We start from the raw sequence: 9,123 nt of genomic DNA on the forward strand, positions 1-9,123 counted from the left end.
ACACTTCTCGTCTCTGTTCTGGTACAGATCTACTACACCCCTCCTCTCTGTTCTGGTACAGATCTACTACACTCCCTCCTCTCTGTTCTGGTACAGATCTACTACTCCCCTCTCCTCTCATCCTCCTCTCTGTTCTGGTACAGATCTACTACACCCCTCCTCTCAGGATCCCTCCCTCTGTTCTGGTACAGATCTACTACACCCTCCTCTCTGTTCTGGTCCAGATCTACTACACCCCTCCTCTCTGTTCTGGTCCAGATCTACTACACAGATCTATCCCTCCTCTCTGTTCTGGTACAGATCTACTACACTCCCTCCTCTCTGTTCTGGTACAGATCTACTACACTCCTCCTCTCAGGATCCCTCCCTCTGTTCTGGTACAGATCTACTACACCCCCTCCTCTCAGGTCCTCCTCCAGTTCTGGTACACCCCTCCTCTCAGGATCCCTCCTCTCTGTTCTGGTACAGATCTACTACACCCTCCTCTCTGTTCTGGTACAGATCTACTACACCCCTCCTCTCATGATCCCTCCTCTCTGTTCTGGTACAGATCTACTACACCCTCCTCTCTGTTCTGGTACAGATCTACTACACCCCTCCTCTCTGTTCTGGTACAGATCTACTACACCCCTCCTCTCAGGATCCCTCCTCTGTTCTGGTACAGATCTACTAGTCACACCCTCCTCTCAGGATCCCTCCTCTCTGTTCTGGTACAGATCTACTACCCCTCCTCTCAGGACCCCTCCTCTCTGTTCTGGTACAGATCTACTACACCCATCCTCTCTGTTCTGGTACAGATCTACTACACCCCTCCTCTCAGGATCCCTCCCTCTGTTCTGGTACAGATCTACTACACCCCTCCTCTCAGGATCCCTCCCCCTGTTCTGGTACAGATCTACTACACCCCCTCCTCTCTGTTCTGGTACAGATCTACTACACCCCTCCTCTCTGTTCTGGTCCAGATCTACTACACTCCCTCCTCTCTGTTCTGGTACAGATCTACTACACCCCTCCTCTCAGGATCCATCCCCCTGTTCTGGTACAGATCTACTACACCCCTCCTCTCTGTTCTGGTACAGATCTACTACACCCCTCCTCTCTGGACTCCCTCCTCTCTGTACTGGTACAGATCTACTACACCCCTCCTCTCTGTTCTGGTACAGATCTACTACACCCCTCCTCTCTGTTCTGGTACAGATCTACTACACCCCTCCTCTCTGTTCTGGTACAGATCTACTACACCCTCTCCTCTCTGTTCTGGTACAGATCTACTACACCCCTCCTCTCTGTTCTGGTACAGATCTACTACACTCCCTCCTCTCTGTTCTGGTACAGATCTACTACACCCTCCTCTCTGTTCTGGTACAGATCTACTACACCCCTCCTCTCTGTTCTGGTACAGATCTACTACTTCCCCTCCTCCCTCTGTTCTGGTACAGATCTACTACACCCTCCTCTCTGTTCTGGTACAGATCTACTACACCCCTCCTCTCTGTTCTGGTACAGATCTACTACACCCCTCCTCTCTGTTCTGGTACAGATCTACTACACCCCTCCTCTCTGTTCTGGTACAGATCTACTGGCACCCTCCACCCCTCCTCTCTGTTCTGGTCCAGATCTACTACCCCTCCTCTCTGTTCTGGTACAGATCTACTACACCCCTCCTCTCAGGATCCCTCCCTCTGTTCTGGTACAGATCTACTACACCCCTCCCTCTGTTCTGGTACAGATCTACTACACCCCTCCTCTCAGGATCCCTCCCTCTGTTCTGGTACAGATCTACTACACCCCTCCTCTCAGGACCCCTCTCCTCAGGCCCATCTTCTCCTGTCTTCACTGCCTCAGCATATGTCAACTCTCTGCACCACTCTAACCCTGGGAACCTCAACCTGCCTCTCTCTCAACTCCTATCAATAGTCCTGTGACTGTCATGTACAGCGAGCCACAGCCCTCTACTGTCTGTTGTTGCTGCTGCTGCTGTGCTGAAAGCCTTGGTAGTAGCTAGCTAGTGTGTTGACTGGTTGTGTTGACTGTGTGTCCACACAGGGTCTGGTGCTCGGCGTTTACGAGAGCGAGAAGGAGGACGACTCTCTCCATCTAACTGAATCAGCAGCTGGTGTAGACAGAGTTCTGTCTGGTAAACTGACTGAGCTGCTAAAGATGTGAGTCACACACACACACACACACACACACACACACCTACACACACACCGTCACACACACCTTCACACACACCGTCACACACACACCGTCACACACACACCGTCACACACACCGTTCACACACACACCTTCATCACACACACCTTCACACACACACCGTCACACACACACTTTCACACACCTTCACACACACACACCTTTCACACACAGACCTACACACACACCTTCACACCTTCTCACACACACCACACACACACACACACACACACCTTCACACGCACACACACACTTTTCATCCTCTCCTCCACCACACACACACACACACTCTCACACGCGCACACACACACACACACACACACCTTCACACGCACACCTACACACACACACACACACCTTTACACACACCTACACACACACACACACACACACACACTGTTCTTCACACACACACACCTTCACGCACACCTTCACACACACACCTACTCACACACCTTCACACGCACACCTTCACACGCACACCTTCACACACACACCTTCACACACACACCTTCACACACACCCATTCACACGCACACCTTCACACGCACACCTTCACACACACCCATTCACACGCACACCTTCACACGCACACCTTCACACACACACCTTCACACGCACACCTACACACACACCTTCACACGCACACCTACACACACACCTTCACACACACACACACACACACCTTCACACGCACACACCTTCACACACACATCCTATCTGTAAGAGTCTGTTGACTGGTGTAAAAACCTTCTCCTTGGTAACTCCTCAGATCAGGACCAGGTCTGAAGAAAGGGAAGAGCAGAATATTCTACGGTCTTCATGAGGTAATATATATATTAACTATATTACCAGAATATTCTACAGTCTTCATGAGGTAATATATATTTTAACTATATTACCAGAATATTCTACAGTCTTCATGAGGTAATATATATATTAACTATATTACCAGAATATTCTACAGTCTTCATGAGGTAATATATATTTTAACTATATTACCAGAATATTCTACGGTCTTCATGAGGTAATATATATATTAACTATATTACCAGAATATTCTACAGTCTTCATGAGGTAATATATATATTAACTATATTACCAGAATATTCTACAGTCTTCATGAGGTAATATATATATTAACTATATTACCAGAATATTCTACGGTCTTCATGAGGTAATATATATATTAACTATATTACCAGAATATTCTACAGTCTTCATGAGGTAATATATATATTAACTATATTACCAGAATATTCTACGGTCTTCATGAGGTAATATATATATTAACTATATTACCAGAATATTCTACGGTCTTCATGAGGTAATATATATATTAACTATATTACCAGAATATTCTACAGTCTTCATGAGGTAATATATATATTAACTATATTACCAGAATATTCTACGGTCTTCATGAGGTAATATATATATTAACTATATTACCAGAATATTCTACGGTCTTCATGAGGTAATATATATATATATGAACTATATTACCAGAATATTCTACGGTCTTCATGAGGTAATATATATATTAACTATATTACCAGAATATTCTACAGTCTTCATGAGGTAATATATATATATTAACTGTAGTGACGCTGTAACAGATATTAAACTCGTCATCTCACTGAGCAGCAGATATTATAGATGAGAGCAAGACGATACACGCTTACTAATTACTGTGTGTGTGTGTGTGTGTGTGTGTGTGTGTGTGTGTGTGTGTGTGTGTGTGTGTGTGTGTGTGTGTGTGTGTGTGTGTGTGTGTGTGTGTGTGTGTGTGTGTGTGTGTGCATACAGGACTTCCCATGCATAGCAGTAGTTGGTCTAGGGAGGAACTCTCTGGGTGTGTGTGGGACAGAGTACTGGGACACCTGTAAGGAGAACATCAGGGCTGCTATAGCAGGTGAGTCTCTCCTTTACGTGGCTGTGTGTGTGTGTGTGTGTGTGTGTGTGTGTGTGTGTGTGCGCATACAGGACTTCCCATGCATAGCAGTAGTTGGTCTAGGGAGGAACTCTCTGGGTGTGTGTGGGACAGAGTACTGGGACACCTGTAAGGAGAACATCAGGGCTGCTATAGCAGGTGAGTCTCTCCTTTTACGTGTGTGTGTGTGTGTGTGTGTGTGTGTGTGTGTGTGATGGTACCGTTCTTAGTGATCTATACACAACCTGCTCCACGTTTTATCAGTCAAATATTTAGTATGTTTTCTAAGAGGTAACAAACCAAGATGTGTTGATAGTGTCTGTCTTCACAGCCCAGAGTTTATACTTGGTGGAGAAGCACCTCTTAGTACCAATAAACCTGTGACTCCTATTGAATATGATTCTACCAACTCTGGGTTTAATAACAGCCAGTCTGTCTGTCAGGAGGCTGCAGGGTTCTCCAGAACCATGTGTTGACCCATATAGAGGTGGGTTTAATAACAGCCAGTCTGTCTGTCAGGAGGCTGCAGGGTTCTCCAGAACCATGTGTTGACCCATATAGAGGTTGGTGGGTTTAATAACAGCCAGTCTGTCTGTCAGGAGGCTGCAGGGTTCTCCAGAACCATGTGTTGACCCATATAACAGCCAGTCTGTCTGTCAGGAGGCTGCAGGGTTCTCCAGAACCATGTGTTGACCCATATAGAGGTTGGTGGGTTTAATAACAGCCAGTCTGTCTGTCAGGAGGCTGCAGGGTTCTCCAGAACCATGTGTTGACCCATATAGAGGTTGGTGGGTTTAATAACAGCCAGTCTGTCTGTCAGGAGGCTGCAGGGTTCTCCAGAACCATGTGTTGACCCATATAGAGGTTGGTGGGTTTTAATAACAGCCAGTCTGTCTGTCAGGAGGCTGCAGGGTTCTCCAGAACCATGTGTTGACCCATATAGAGGTTGGTGGGTTTAATAACAGCCAGTCTGTCTGTCAGGAGGCTGCAGGTTTCTCCAGAACCATGTGTTCATACAGAGGTTGGTGGGTAACAGCCAGTCTGTCTGTCAGGAGGCTGCAGGTTTCTCCAGAACCATGTGTTGACCCATACAGAGGTTGGTGGGTTTAATAACAGCCAGTCTGTCTTCACAGCCCAGTTCTCCAGAACCATGTGTTGACCCATACAGAGGTTGGTGGGTTTAATAACAGCCAGTCTGTCTGTCAGGAGGCTGCAGGGTTCTCAGAACCATGTGTTGACCCATACAGAGGTTGGTGGGTTTAATAACAGCCAGTCTGTCTGTCAGGAGGCTGCAGGGTTCTCCAGAACCATGTGTTGACCCATATAGAGGTTGGTGGGTTTAATAACAGCCAGTCTGTCTGTCAGGAGGCTGCAGGGTTCTCCAGAACCATGTGTTGACCCATACAGAGGTTGGTGGGTTTAATAACAGCCAGTCTGTCTGGGTTCTCCAGAGGACTCCTTGCTGTCCCCAGTCCACCTGGCCATGCTCCTGCTCCAGTTTCAACTGACCTGAGCCCTAGGACCATGCCCCAGGACTACCTGACATGAAGGCTCCTTGCTGTCCCCAGTCCACCTGACTGTGCTGCTACTCCAGTTTCAACTGTTCTGCCTTATTATTATTCGACCATGCTGGTCATTTATGAACATTTGAACATCTTGGTCATGTTCTGTTATAATCTCTACCCGGCACAGCCAGAAGAGGACTGGCCACCCCACATAGCCCGGTTCCTCTCTAGGTTTCTTCCTAGGTTTTGGCCTTTCTAGGGAGTTTTTCCTAGCCACCGTGCTTTTACACCTGCATTGTTTGCTGTTTGGGGTTTTAGGCTGGGTTTCTGTACAGCACTTTGAGATATCAGCTGATGTACGAAGGGCTATATAAATACATTTGATTTGATTTGATTTGACCCATACAGAGGTTGGTGGGTTTAATAACAGCCAGTCTGTCTGTCAGGAGGCTGCAGGGTTCTCCAGAACCATGTGTTGACCCATATAGAGGTTGGTGGGTTTAATAACAGCCAGTCTGTCTGTCAGGAGGCTGCAGGGTTCTCCAGAACCATGTGTTGACCCATATAGAGGTTGGTGGGTTTAATAACAGCCAGTCTGTCTGTCAGGAGGCTGCAGGGTTCTCCAGAACCATGTGTTGACCCATATAGAGGTTGGTGGGTTTAATAACAGCCAGTCTGTCTGTCAGGAGGCTGCAGGGTTCTCCAGAACCATGTGTTGACCCATACAGAGGTTGGTGGGTTTAATAACAGCCAGTCTGTCTGGGTTCTCCAGAACCATGTTGACCCATACAGAGGTTGGTGGGTTTAATAACAGCCAGTCTGTCAGGGTTCTCCAGAACCATGTGTTGACCCATATAGAGGTTGGTGGGTTTAATAACAGCCAGTCTGTCTGTCAGGAGGCTGCAGGGTTCTCCAGAACCATGTGTTGACCCATACAGAGGTTGGTGGGTTTAATACAGCCAGTCTGTCTGTCAGGAGGCTGCAGGGTTCTCCAGAACCATGTGTTGACCCATACAGAGGTTGGTGGGTTTTAATAACAGCCAGTCTGTCTGTCAGGAGGCTGCAGGGTTCTCCCAGAACCATGTGTTGACCCATATAGAGGTTGGTGGGTTTAATAACAGCCAGTCTGTCTGTCAGGAGGCTGCAGGGTTCTCCAGAACCATGTGTTGACCCATACAGAGGTTGGTGGGTTTAATAACAGCCAGTCTGTCTGTCAGGAGGCTGCAGGGTTCTCCAGAACCATGTGTTGACCCATACAGAGGTTGGTGGGTTTAATAACAGCCAGTCTGTCTGTCAGGAGGCTGCAGGGTTCTCCAGAACCATGTGTTGACCCATATAGAGGTTGGTGGGTTTAATAACAGCCAGTCTGTCTGTCAGGAGGCTGCAGGGTTCTCCAGAACCATGTGTTGACCCATACAGAGGTGGTGGGTTTAATAACAGCCAGTCTGTCTGTCAGGAGGCTGCAGGGTTCTCAGAACCATGTGTTGACCCATATAGAGGTGGGTGGGTTTAATAACAGCCAGTCTGTCTGTCAGGAGGTTGCAGGGTTCTCCAGAACCATGTGTTGACCCATATAGAGGTTGGTGGGTTTAATAACAGCCAGTCTGTCTGTCCAGGAGGCTGCAGGGTTCTCCAGAACCATGTGTTGACCCATATAGAGGTTGGTGGGTTTAATAACAGCCAGTCTGTCTGTCAGGAGGGCAGGGTTCTCCAGAACCATGTGTTACCCATATAGAGGTTGGTGGGTTTAATAACAGCCAGTCTGTCTGTCAGGAGGTTGCAGGGTTCTCCCAGAATGGCAGGTACACACATACACACACACACACACTGGCAGGTTTCTCCAGAGACCATGTGTTGACCCACACAGAGGTTGGTGGGTTTAATAACAGCCAGTCTGTCACAGGAGGCTGCACACAGAGACACACACAACACGGACATCCAGTCTGACTCTCTGTAAACCCAGCCATGTGTGTGTCCAGTGGATGTGTCTGGCTGGGAGAAGGCCAGTCTGTTGTACAATGGGAGAGGGGCAGAACCTGCCCATACAGAGGTTGGTGGGTTTAATAAAGCAGTCTGTCTGCCAAGGCTGCAGGAGTTCTCCCAGCGTCCGCTGACACCATACAGAGGTGGACTGGTTTAATAACAGCCAGTCTGTCTGTCAGGCTGCATAAGAGGTGACCCATACAGAGAGGTTGGGGGTTTAATAACAGAGAGTCTGTCTGTCAGGAGGCTGCAGGGTTCTCCAGAACCATGTGGACTAGAGGTGGACGGGGGACAGCCAGTCACAGCAGAGGGGAGCTGTTCTGGGCTGACTTACGATGACCTGAAACCAAGGAAGACCAGAGTCACCACACAGCTGCACGGCAGGTACACACATACACATACACACACACACACACACACACTGGCACACACAGAGACACACACACACACAGAGAGACACACAAACACACACAGAGACACACACATACACACACACACTGGCACACACAGAGACACACACAAACACACACACACACACTGGCACACACAAACACGGACATCCACTGACTCTCTGTAACCTGTGTGTGTGTCCAGTGGATGTGTGTCTGGCTGGGAGAAGGGCGTGTTGTACGGAGAGGGGCAGAACCTGGCCCGTTACCTGATGGAAGCTCCAGCCAATCATGTCACTCCGTCAGTCTTCGCTGACACCATCACAAACAGACTGGCTCCCTACGCGACCACGGGTGCATAAGAGGTACAGAGGGGTACTGGGGGGGGGACGAGGAGGAAGGGGAGGGACTGGAGGAGGGACTGGGGAGGGACTGGGGAGGGACTGGGGGAGGGACTGGAGGAGGGACTGGAGGAGTGACTGGAGGACTAGGGGGGGACTAGAGGAGGGACTGGGGGGGACTAGAGGAGGGACTGGGAGGATGAGGGAGGGACTGGAGGAGGGACTGGAGGAGGGACTGGGAGGAGGGACTGGAGGAGTGACTGGAGGAGGGACTGGAGGAGGGGGACTGGGGGAGGGGACTGGAGGAGGGACTAGAGGAGGGACTGGAGGGGAGGGACTGGGGGGAGGGACTAGGAGGGACTGGTGGAGGGATGAAGGGAGGGACTGGAGGAGGGACTGGGAGGAGGGACTGGGGGAGGGACTGGAGGAGGGACTGGGGGAGGGACTAGGGGAGGGAGGAGGACTGGAGGGAAGAGGAGGGACTGGAGGAGGGACTGGGGGAAGGGAGGGGGAGAGGACTGGAGGGGAGACAGGGGACTAGAGGAGGTGGGAGGGGGAGGAGTCAGGATGTAACATTTATTTTGACAAAAAGTTTAGTACGAATGTCACACAAGTGTGTGTGTGTGTGTGTGTGTGTGTGTGTGTGTGTGTGTGTGTGTGTGTGTGTGTGTGTGTGTGTGTGTGTGTGTGTGTGTGTGTGTGTGTGTGTGTGTGTGTGTGTGTGTGTGTGTGCAGGTCTCAAGAGTGGATAGAGGAGCAGCAGATGGGAGCGTT

General features: G+C 49.3%; 1 long non-coding RNA gene across 47 annotated transcripts; it reads left to right on the forward strand.

The window, feature by feature from the left end:
- The first annotated feature begins 2,019 nt into the window (after positions 1–2,019).
- LOC127925544 (uncharacterized) lies at positions 2,020–7,891 on the forward strand. 47 transcript variants are annotated; one of them, XR_008121266.1, is made up of 5 exons: positions 2,020–2,162; positions 2,971–3,025; positions 4,008–4,113; positions 4,575–4,618; positions 6,738–6,760. It is a non-coding gene; the product is annotated as an uncharacterized LOC127925544 (long non-coding RNA). The 47 variants fall into 47 exon arrangements; XR_008121277.1 differs by lacking the exons at positions 4,575–4,618; positions 6,738–6,760 and adding an exon at positions 7,863–7,891; XR_008121283.1 differs by lacking the exons at positions 4,008–4,113; positions 4,575–4,618; positions 6,738–6,760 and adding exons at positions 4,185–4,290; positions 7,863–7,891.
- The last annotated feature ends 1,232 nt before the right edge of the window (positions 7,892–9,123 follow it).

This window comes from Oncorhynchus keta, unplaced genomic scaffold (assembly GCF_023373465.1).
Source record: "Oncorhynchus keta strain PuntledgeMale-10-30-2019 unplaced genomic scaffold, Oket_V2 Un_contig_5786_pilon_pilon, whole genome shotgun sequence".
In the NCBI taxonomy this organism is placed as follows: Eukaryota; Metazoa; Chordata; class Actinopteri; order Salmoniformes; family Salmonidae; genus Oncorhynchus; species Oncorhynchus keta.